This window comes from Mus caroli, unplaced genomic scaffold (genome assembly GCF_978045245.1).
Source record: "Mus caroli unplaced genomic scaffold, Mus_caroli_1 scaffold_20, whole genome shotgun sequence".
Lineage (NCBI taxonomy): Eukaryota > Metazoa > Chordata > Mammalia > Rodentia > Muridae > Mus > Mus caroli.
In genome coordinates this window covers 5,415,950-5,427,251 of record NW_028227275.1, presented here as the reverse complement: position 1 = coordinate 5,427,251, position 11,302 = coordinate 5,415,950, and the positions used below count along the sequence as shown (strand labels likewise).

At 47.7% G+C, this 11,302-nt stretch overlaps 1 protein-coding gene across 43 annotated transcripts in view; it reads left to right on the top strand.

Annotated features, from left to right (window-relative positions):
* Positions 1–11,302, top strand: part of Tcf7l2 (transcription factor 7 like 2) — a 191,484-nt gene that overhangs the window by 123,277 nt on the left and 56,905 nt on the right. The gene's annotated exons all lie outside the window — the stretch shown is intronic.

The following is an 11,302-nucleotide window of genomic DNA, read 5'->3' as shown; positions in this document are numbered from 1 at the left end:
CAGGGTTTCTCCAGTGGATATGGAGCATGCACGCGGATTCCCTCTAGAGAGGGATACTGTGGAAGAGAATCATGTTTAAACCCTTGTTCCACTTCAGAAACAGTGAACAGCCACTTAGGAGAACCAGAGAGATGTAGAGAACCATGGCGAAGGCACGCCACACCCAGACCTTGGCGTGAACTGTTGGCCATCTCCTTTTTGATGAGTTATCCATTCATGTTCGTAAACTTTAAAGGCATTAATATTGGCATTAACGTGGCTTTGTGCTTCCTTCTCACCTGCCATGATGCCATGGGACGCTTTTCTTTGTTATAACGTGCGTTACTAAGATCCTACGGTGGTGTTCTTTGGAATGTCAGGGGTCCAACCCATTACCCTTCATCCAAGTGGGGCTAAAGCAGATGTTTTTCTGGGGTGTTTTGCACTTCTCCTGCTACCTTGCCTCTGCTGTGCCTGTGACTGGACCATCCTTACACTGTGATTACCTGGTGTGTGTGTGTATGTGTGGTATGTGTAGGTGTGTAACTGGCTTCAGCATGGCAGGGCTTTGTGGTCCCCACTCTGCAGTGGCTGTGACCTGGTGAGAGCTTTTCTTAGTAGATTCTGGCAGATCAGCTTTTTCAAACCATATCAATTCATTCTGACTATGGAGTATAAGGCTACCCCACCAGATCTGGCAGATAAGGCTAGCCCACCAGGCTTTTGCACAAGGTAACTAGTTAACCTTTGGTCAGAGTTGAGACATGGATAAAGGAGAACCAAGTGCCCTATTTGATATAAGGAAATGGAAACCGAAAGGCTGGGTCTCTCTCTTCCTTATAGCTCAAGATTTGTAGGAGCTGATTAGAATCCTGGCGCCAGTGACCTTGAACATTCTTCTGCTTGTCCTCAGGACAGAAAACATCTCCCAGGGAGGACCAGAAAACCACATTTCCAGATGAAGAATAAACCCACAGATTGTGAATAGGCCAGACACAAAGATGGTACAAACGAGCGTGTTACCAAGCTGCTCTCTGCCTCAGTTTCCCTATCCCATTGGCGATACACACAACCAGTGCATGGTGAGAGAGCTGGTGTGCTCAACAGAGCTGAGTCATGAGGCCGCTTAAGATCACACTGCTAGAGAGAGGACACCATAAAATGTGGCCCATGACAGTTGTGCTCTTATTTACGGTCTGGTGTATTCCGACCTACTAGAAGGAGGGCACCTTTGGTCCCGTTTGCCACCATGCATTCTTGGAAGCTGGGAGACACTTTGATTCTGCAGTAAGTGCCCCACTTAGGAGATCTTCCACCTCATCTGCGATCAGTACCCCTGGTCTCCTCCTTGTTACTGGGTTGAGGTCTTAACCTTTGCCATCTATCTCTTCCTCAATTGAGAGAATCCTGTAGATAGACGGGTTGAGTAAATATGACTAAGAAAGTCAATAGCCACCTGGGCAGGCTTGAGTCATGTCTTCCTAGTTAGCTATTTGTGGACAGCTCAAAGCTAGCCACACAAGCTTGCCGCATGGTGGCTGTTAGCACCGACAATAGTGACAGTAATAGGGTGTGACACGGCATAACTGCCTGCAGATAAGAGGGGCTTCCTGTAACTGCTGAGTCACCACCTCGGCCACTGAATACTTGCACACACACTTCTTAAACTGTTCTTTGTCAGAACCCTTCTATCCTTCCCCGTTTCCTTCCTCTCCAGAGGCTCTCGAAACTTCTTCTAGTCCAGTGTCTGGGGATCTGCAAGATGGCACACTTGGTCTGAGGCTTCAGCCTCTGTTGTTACTCTTGGTTGCCTTGCCCTTTGGCTAGCATTGGGCCCATTTTGATTTCACTTTTTGGTGTGTGTTTTCAGAAAGGGCCAAAGTAGGGACTACACTCACCAGCCTCTCGATCTACAGATGTAAAGGAGAAAGACACTTTGGCTCAGTATGCAAAGCCAGCCGTGGAGACAGGGAGTTGACCAGTGCAGAGAGAGGAAATGAAACTTTTCTTAGGTTTATTAGACCACATCCTATAAGTCTGTGGCTTCTTATGTGTCTGATTTCTAAAGAGCGTGGCAGCACAGCCAGCCTTATTTTTGCTTGTTCGTCATTTAAAACAAATATAGATGTCACTTAATTTCCCTAGTTCTTTATATTTCAGCCATATATGAAAAATGAACGTTTATTCACAGTATATATTAGAAGGGAAGACGCGCTTGTGTGTGTGTGTGTGTGTGTGTGTGTGTGTGTGTGTGTGTTAATTTATATAAATCCCTGTGTTATAACTCCAGGTTAGCAAGCATTTAGCTAAAAAATTAATAATAATAAAATTAAATTAAAATGTAGCTCACCCCTAATTAGAAGCAGCCTGAGCAACAACGTCAAATGCACCCCCAAAGGCAACGCTTGTATTTGGATGAACTTCCAGAGCTCCGAAGCTGTGCCTCCAGAGTCATAGGTGGGCTCATGTTGTCGCAGCTCTTAATTGTAAAATGGTTTTCTGTGCATGCAGGGGGAGGACTTTTAATGGCTCCTAGATGCCCATTCTAGAGGCAGAGGTCATTCATCATTGCTCCAAGCAAACAAGGTTCTCTATATCCCACTGCAATAGGACGCTTGGCAGATGTGTGTGTTAGAAGTACTGGAGATTCTGGAATATGCTATGATGCGCCCGCTCCTCCAAATGTATGAGCTGTGGTTTTCTTGTACAACCCAGAATCCTTCTATTCAAAAATTAAACATCAACATCCTCCCTGCATCCATATAGTCTCTTCACTGTGTTCTTCTAGGTTAAATGAGTACATGGCTCTCAAGTCCCACCTGGGGACTTCTCATGCCTGAGCGAGGTGACGTCCTGGTGAAACTCCACTTCACTCACCTGATACTCAGTGGCCACTGACCACGCCCTCTGCTCCGTGTTATCTGTCATCCCTTAGACTGAAAAACTTATATCACCGTCAACATCATTGCTGCCTCGGAAACTTAGTCTCCCACCCTGTGAGCTGGTCTATGAGATAGGAAGTGCTGCTGCATGGGATGCTCATGCCAAGAATTCATCTGTGGCAGATGGCTGGTTCTTCTGCCTCGTGTGAAGCCTTGGAGGTCCAGCTGACCCTACCCCACAGGACAGCCTGGCTCGAACTCAGTGCCTGCCTCCGTTTTCCCCTTCTGTGCTAGCCACACATTTTTTCTCCACATTCCTGACACAGATCATTAATAGATAAGACTCAGGCCCTTCTGTAGGTGACAGCTTGCTTCCTCTTTTTATAATTCTGTGGAGTGACAGATTGATTTTTCATGGGCTAGACTGCATCAAGAGAGAGTACAGATCATTCTTAAAACGCTCTGTTCCTTGCAGGGCCTCCCTCAAATAAAAACAGTACCTGGGTGGGAAATGGCTTTACAAGGCTCTAACATCATTTACCGATCTCTCTCCCTCCCCTCTGCCTCTCCTGCTACCCCCCTCCTTTCCTCTACCACTTTCTAGTGTGGTATCTCTGGTTCTGAAACCTTTGCTGTTATCAGTGTCTTTAGTGATGTCAGAGGAGTAGACATCCCGGGACTTGGACGTGGAGGGGAAACCAGGCCTACCCTGGAATGAGTCTTTCTTTTGTATGGAGGGCGGTACAGCAGTGTGACAGAGTGAAAGCTCTTACTTGCCACACCTCCTCCCTCCTGTGTCCTGTGAACCTCATTTGAAAGGCATTTATTGTCTTGGCTACTAGTTGAGCAAGAACCTATAAAAGAAGCTTGGTCAGCCTCTGTCCTTCACGCAGACCTTCTACTTCCTCTGCCATGGGTCTGAAAGGCCATTTCAAGCCTGTTTGCATTTTTAAGAACACAGCTGTTGTGGGTGTGGGTGTGGGTGCGTGGGTGTGGGTGTGGGTGCGTGGGTGTGGGTGCGTGAGTGCTGTATACCTGTTGGTAATGTGTGCATTTATATGTGCTGAAGAGGTCAGAAGCCATCCTTGGTGTCTCTTTTAGTTGTCGCCTTATTTTCCTGAGTCTCTCACTGAGCCTGAAGTTTAGTAGTTGTTCAGAGTATCTGAGCATCAAGAATCGGGAAATCTGCCCATCCCAGTTCTGGGATTACAGATGTGTCCTACAGTGCAGGACTTTGATATGTGTGCTGAGGATTCAAGTCCTCATGCTTGTGCCCCAAGTATTTCACTGACCGAGCCATTCCCAGGCCCCACCCCCACCCCCACCCTCCCACAATTTGTTTTCAGTGTTTTGGTAGTACGGTCGGTAGAAGCCACATGTCCCTTGATGAAGTCCGGTTAGAGTTTTGGTTACCCTGTCCTGGTCTCCATCTGGCCACCTCTACTTGGGCTGAGAATAAGGAATGAGGTGGCCTTTGTACAGCCAAAGTTTGCCATTCTGTTGAAACACCCTTGGGTGTGTGCTCGTCTGAGTACGCAGAGTATGACCATTTCTAGCCTTTATGGCCACTGCCCCAGGAGAGCAAAGACTTTCTCTGAGAGATGTGTGGTGTGTGTGTGTGTGTGTGCGCACGCGTGCACTCAAAAAGTTTCTGTTTTTGTTTTTTTTTTGTTTTTTGTTTTTTGTTTTTTGTTTTTAAAAAGACACTTACTCCCAGAAGGGAGTACAGGGGAAAAAAAATGAAGATATTGGAGAAAGTAAAATGAGACCCAAGAAAAGCAAGAACTTGGGGTGACCAAGAGATACTCGCAGGCCTAGTCCACTCACTCACTGTGCTGGTCATTCAGACAAACAAGCTGTGTGGGTCCCACATGGAAACCCTGTCCTTGGTGCTAGAGTCTTGGTGCTTACAGAACCAGGTTTGGTAGGAGATGACTTGGTGGTAAACTTGCTCCACAGGGTTGGGGCAGGTGGGCCCTGGAGGCATCCATCCAACCACTGTCTTTTCATTCTTTGTTCTACCCACTGGGATCCTGGAAGGCCTGTGTTTAGGGTGTGTGTGTGTGTGTGTGTGTGTTGAGAAGTCTCCTTGTCCCAGAGAAACAAGCCCTTGACTAGAACGTAGAATAAAATTGTAATCACCTGTAGTTGTGTGACTGTCTCCAGGACACGGTTGTTTCTCCACGTCACTTTCCTGCCAACCCCTGGGAAAGGTGGGTGTCCTTTGGGAGGGTGATTTCAGAAACATCTGGAGGCCTTAAAGGAAAGATGAGCCACTTCTGTCCGTCCTTCTGCTAGGCAGGGATGTGGTGTCTGGGGAAAGGCTTGTGGCCTTTATGATATATGTTTTGTTTGCACACAAGAAGAATGGGACACCCCCTCCCCACTTTGGCCCTGCCCTTTTAGGACAGCAAAATGTCCTCAAGCCTGGTTGCCCTGGACTTCCTCTCTGTGCTCTGCCCTGATTGGGCCTCCAGGAACGGTCTCCTCCCGTCCCTATTCACTTTGCACACTTGATTTAAAGGTGTAAGACCAAGTTTCTTTGGAGACGTGGGATTAGCAAATCATTATACATATTTATATAAAACTACAATAAAAGTGAGTTTCGTTTACTTATTTTGGCCTACCTCTGTGAGTTTTCTTATAAGTTCCTATTATTTTCCCCAGCTCATGACCAGAACACAGACTGTGTCTTCTTATTCTTATTAGACAACCTTATATAGACACAGGGTATGTGGGTATTGTCTTTAAGATGTTCCCTCTGAGCCGGGCGTGGTGCCGCACGCCTTTAATCCCAGCACTCGGGAGGCAGAGGCAGGTGGATTTCTGAGTTCGAGGCTAGCCTGGTTTACAAAGTGAGTTCCAGGACAGCCAGGGCTACACAGAGAAAACCCTGTCTCGGAAAAAAAAAAAAAACCAAAAAAAAAAGATGTTCCCTCTGTGTGTGTGTGTGTGTGTGTGTGTATGTGTGTGTATCTGTGTATCTGTGTATGTACACGTATTCTCGTGCATGTGGAGTTCACAGGACAAGAATCCTGGTGAATCAGGTTCAGGTAACTTCCCCTCTCCTTCCATTTTCTTCTTTTAAAAGACTTGCTCCCTTACTAACCTGGGACTCCTGGGGAAGGCTGGCCAGCTGGCCATTGGATTCTGGGGATCACACTCAGGTGTTAATGCTTGCAGGGCTTTGTCTGCACAGCCTTCCCCCACCCATGCTTTTATTTGGAAGGAGTGTTGATTCCGTGTGGGCTGGGCCCTGTTCAGAAACTCATTCTTAGCTGTGGGTGTCAGTTTCCACTCTGCCCCATCTCTAGGCCTTCTTGGACACAGAGGAGGGAACCCCCCCCACGACCCCCATCCCCGCTTTGTCGGTTGGCAACTTGGACACTGGTGCATCTTCCCTGGCCTTTACTGCTTTTCATTATGCAATGTTCTTTCCTGCACTGCAGAGTGCTTCGGACCACCTTATGGACGTAGGAGAACTCAAGCTAAGGCGGTAGTGAGGATGGCATGCTGGAACCACCCACAGAGGCACGGGATGGGGTGGGGGGGGGAAGTGAGACAATCTTTGGAGCATCCTGGGCTGAATTATCTGTTATTTTGGCCATGTTGTAGATGCCAAAATGTGGGCATGGCATCTTAAGTGAAGATGGAGCACGATCTGTAGATTTGTTGACCTAAGCCTGGTTCTCTCGGGCGATCTCCCTTGTCCCATTAGCTAGATGAAAGCAGAACGGTGTCCCCACCCAGGATCCCCAGCAAGCCGATGCATGTCTGAGGAAGCTTAGCTGTTGCTCCTCCAGCCGTGCAGAGGGTAGGAGAAGTGGAAGGTGGGGAGGAGCGCATTGGTGTGCCTGTCTTCCTCTTGGGATGTGAGGAGAGGTGACCTGAAAAGGCCTCGGCTCAGGGTGTCACACTCGAGTGAACTGAAGATGATGCATTTGGCTGGGGAAGGTAACAGCAGCCGCACACATGTAAACGCTTGTGCAATCTAATTCCTGTCTTCGTAATTACTTGGAGAGCCGCCACTGCAACCAACGGAGAGGTATGTGCAGTGACCCAGGCAGGAAGCAGAGATTGGAGAGGAGGGGAAAGAAAGCATCCAAGTTGTAGCCCTTCTACCTCTAACCCCCTCTTTAGAAGCAGGGAAAGGCACAGGAGCCATTCATAGTCTATACAAGCCAGTCAGCTTCCCTCATCCCGGCTTGTGGTGTCTTGGAGAGGGTAGTGGGCTCAAAACATCCATGAGTTCTAGCCAAAGAGAAGAGTGGGTGCTGAGGAGCACAGCCAAGGTGCAGGTCTTTTAGGGAAGAAGGCCTTTGAGATGGCAGAATGAACAGCATTTAAAAACAAAATTCTCAAAACAAACAAAAACATGGGTGCTAGCGAGGGACAAATCCATCAGCCCAGAGGCACACCTTTAGCTCCTGACTGGGTTGATGTGGGCACTTTAAGAAACCAGGTGTGGCACTCTATCCCGCCTTGGTTGTCACCTGTCTGGCAAGCAATCAGAGCGAGATCAGCTGTGCCATTTGTTTTGCTGTCTGTCTGACTGACATCGGGGGTTTGGGAATGTGATGTTATTTCCATAAACACACACATGAGGGGCCCCTCCTCCCCCATTTGGGTGACAGATTACATGTTAGGGCAGGAAAAGATAAAAGCACTAAATATTTGCTTTAGAAAAACACTAAAGGATCCTCTCACCCTCCCAGCTGAAAGGTGATGGGTTTCGGATTCCATTAACAAAAATGGCTGGCTGCACTTGAAGCCGCTGGGTATGATTGACAACTGGAGTAACAAGCGGAAGTTGATCCATGGAGGATCATACTGGATTTTTTGGGGTGTGCGTGGAACAGGACCACAGAGTCATAATCCCAACTCCAGGTCAGCCACAGAGGAGGTAAAAAAAAAAAAAAAAAAAAAAAGCCCTTCCTTACCTTTGACTCTTTCAGTTGGATATTTTCTCAGTGGATTTTCTTTTCATAAAAAGCAACCATATGTTGCTTGAATTTAATAATAAAAGCACAAAGTTTTACACAAGTTATGTAAGCCAGGTTGGCATCAGATTTAAGATCCCCCTGCCTCAGCTCTCAAAGATTGGGAATGCAGCTGCACGCTGCCTCGCCTGCTCCAGTTGGGTTATAATTCATGCAGGCCCTTTGCAAAAGGGCACGGGTTACCCTTAATACGAGAGCATGGGGTATCAGTTCCTGCCTGTGTCTGGCAGCATCTATTTTATGGGTAACTGAGAGCACAGGTCACCACTTTGAGTTAACCTTGACCTGGCCAGAGGTTGGCAGAGTGACCAGCTGTACCTGACAGAGCCCAGTGAACCCTAAGTCTTTTTATCTGTGAATCTGGAAAATTCCTGTCCCTGCCTTTATTTGTCAAAAGAGCAGAGCAAATAGGTGATGGATGTAGACACAGGCCAACGTCTGTATCTTTTCACTGAACCCTGTTCCTTGTGGGCAGTGAGAGGGCTTGATAATTACACTCCCTATTCTATGTGGACATCTGGCATCTTGAGGTGGATGGCCTGCAACGTTAGCCCCAGTGACTTGGAGGCTTAGGTGGAAGGGTCACTTGAACATGAAGAGATCAGAGCCAGCATCGAACAAGGCCCCACCTCTTCAAAATCCCCAAACAGTCACCCATAGACCCTTTCTGTATAATTCTCATTTGATCCTCCCAGTCAGAAGCAACTATTTATTTTTCACAAAGAGAACACTAACATGGCTTTTATTATTTTATTTTATTTTATTTTATTTTAATGATTTGTCTCCAGTTCTATTGAAAGTAATCGTTGGGACCCGGGGAGTCAAAGCCAGGGGCTTCAGATGTTTTCCAAGGCAGGGTGCCCACCTCCCCATTGCCGGCCCCTTCTGCCCTGTGACATGTATCGAGTTGAGCTATAGAAGAAGAGCCACACATGCTCTCCAGACATTCTGGCCTAGGCCCATTGGGACAGGAGGTTGGGAGAGCGGTCCCTGTGCCGGAAGTTGTGGCTTCTGAGTCTCTCAGCAATTGGCAGCAGAGAGTTTTGTTTTGTTTTGTGTGTATGGTTTTGTTTTTTAAATAATTAGAAACAGTTCAACTCTTGTTACCACCCACAGTAAAAAATTGCTTGGCTCCCACAAGTTAAGAGAGAAAGGGGGAAGAAGAAGAAGAAGTCTTCTTGGTGGAATGATTAAAATGGGGCTTAAGGCTGAAAGTATTTTGGAGGGAGCTTTGGACATGTGAATGTCAGGGAGGGGGAGGGGAGGGGAGGTTCTCAGTCTCTAACTCCTTTTTTTGCCTGGTTCAAGATGAAGATGGTTGCTCATAGGAAGGGAGTCTGGTGCCCAAGATGACTGGGAGGAAGGCCATATTTTCTGTACTGATTAATGGTATGTGTTCTGTGTGGGCGTGAGCATTCAGAGCTCATAGCCCATACTGCACAGTGTGTGGTCCTTATAGGGCTGTGTTCCAGTCCTCCTGGTGGTGGCCATGAGGAGAGGGAAGAGGAGGGGCTGCTCTTGGCCCTGCCTCAACGTGTCCCATTGTATGGACCAAATCACTGAGGCCGCAGCAAGCCAAACCTCTGTGCTCTGGATTCCTTAGGGCTGTGCTTTTGACCAACTCAGTGCACATCCATGGCTCCACTTACCCATGGGAATGGCTAGAGTCTGAGTTGAATCATTCTGGCCAGCCACATGTGTTATCTGATGAACGCCCCCTGCCCACACCTCCCCAGTCCCTCTATGTAGTCACATGGGCAGGGGGATGACTCTTGACTTCCTCATCCTCCTGAGAGATGGAGGAACATCCGTCTGGAGGACACTGGGCTCCCCAGGGCACCCTGAGCCACATTGGTTTGATTCCAGTCTGTGATGACTCCGGTGGGGTAGCCTCATCGTGCCATCCTGACTTGTTTAAGTTTACGCTTTGTTGGCAAGCAAATTTTTTGATGCTCTTCTTCTCATCTCCATAGGCCAAGATCCCTTTGTGGAGCAATGCCTGAACTTAATTCTTTTCATCTGGATACTAGGGAGGGTATCAAGAGACAGGGGCAGGGGCAGGGTGAGTGGGGTAGGTGGGCAGAGGTGGGATGGGGTTGGGGGAGTCTTAGGCAACACTCATTGCATCTACAAGTCTATCATTTCTTACTGTTTCCTTTCAGGTCACTATATAAGAAATTATTTTTCCCCTACAGGGGTGATTTTTCCTCATGGTGTTGCAGAGTGACTCTACAATTGTAGGTCAAAGAACACAGTGCCCTGATGGTCTTACAGACGGCTTACAAATACATATGCCAGGGTGCCTATAAAACTTAGTTTGGAGTTTCTAACACCAAGATTTTTTTCCTGACTGCCCCAGAGATTGGGGATTCACCTACATGATTTGAAAGCTTGGACGACTCTATTCTACCCTTCTGGCTGGCTGGGGCCTGGTTCCCTCATCAGATTCTTAGGCACATGGAACAGTACTGTTGGAGCTTGGTAGATGAGGACTTAGATACATAAGAAGGCATAGGGCTCATGGGTACACAAGGTACCAGTGGCTCTTTAAATCCTGCATGTCTAGCCTGGACCTCCTCACAAGTGTGGGTGTGAATCTGTAAATTATAAAAAAAAAAAATCCACATGACAGAGGGATGTGTGTGACAGGGATTGCAGCCCCAGGGAAGACTCCAGTTCCTGGGATGTCATTTAGCACTCCAGTCATGGGTACGATTCTATCCTGAAGAGAAGGGACGTGAGCAGAAGGGATTCTAGCTGGAAGTCTTGGACTGAGCTCAGTTCCTCGTTGCTCTGAGGCTGCTCCTCTCTGGGGTAATTGCCAGAAGGAACACCCCTATCAGCTTCTAGGATTCTGAGCTCTGTGGTAGTCAGACTTCCTCCCCCCCTGACCCCCATGTGAATGGGTTCAGTGTGAACTGGCTCAGTGTGAGTAGTTTTGGTGGTGAAGCTGCCAGACAAAGCTGCATTGAAGTGAGCGAGCAAGCTCCCCTTCAGGTTTTGGGAATTATCAGGACAATGGTTCTGAACAGAGTCTGGTTACCACAAGGCCCATTTCTCTGCCTCTCCAAATCTACACTTCTGCAGCAACCATGGTTCTTTTGGCCCCAGTCTTCCTGAACCAACTTCCCAATCTAGTGGTTTCTGATTCCATGTCTACTCTTGCCTCTTTAACACCAAATCTTTGTTCCTCCCCTCTTAGCCCACACTGATCCAGGCGCATACCTGCCTATCAGAAGCAGACCTATGAGGCGGTAGGCAGAGCATTCTGGCCTCATACCCTCTTAGAAAGCAGGGGATTGGAGGTGATGTCACAAGGATCCAATCACATCAGAGAGGGCTATCTATGAGGCCTTAGTCATCGGTTTTGTAATAAGTATTCTCAGTCACTTAAAAAAAAATGTTGTCTCCAGGATTAAAAGAGAAAAGATGCTTCGGGGA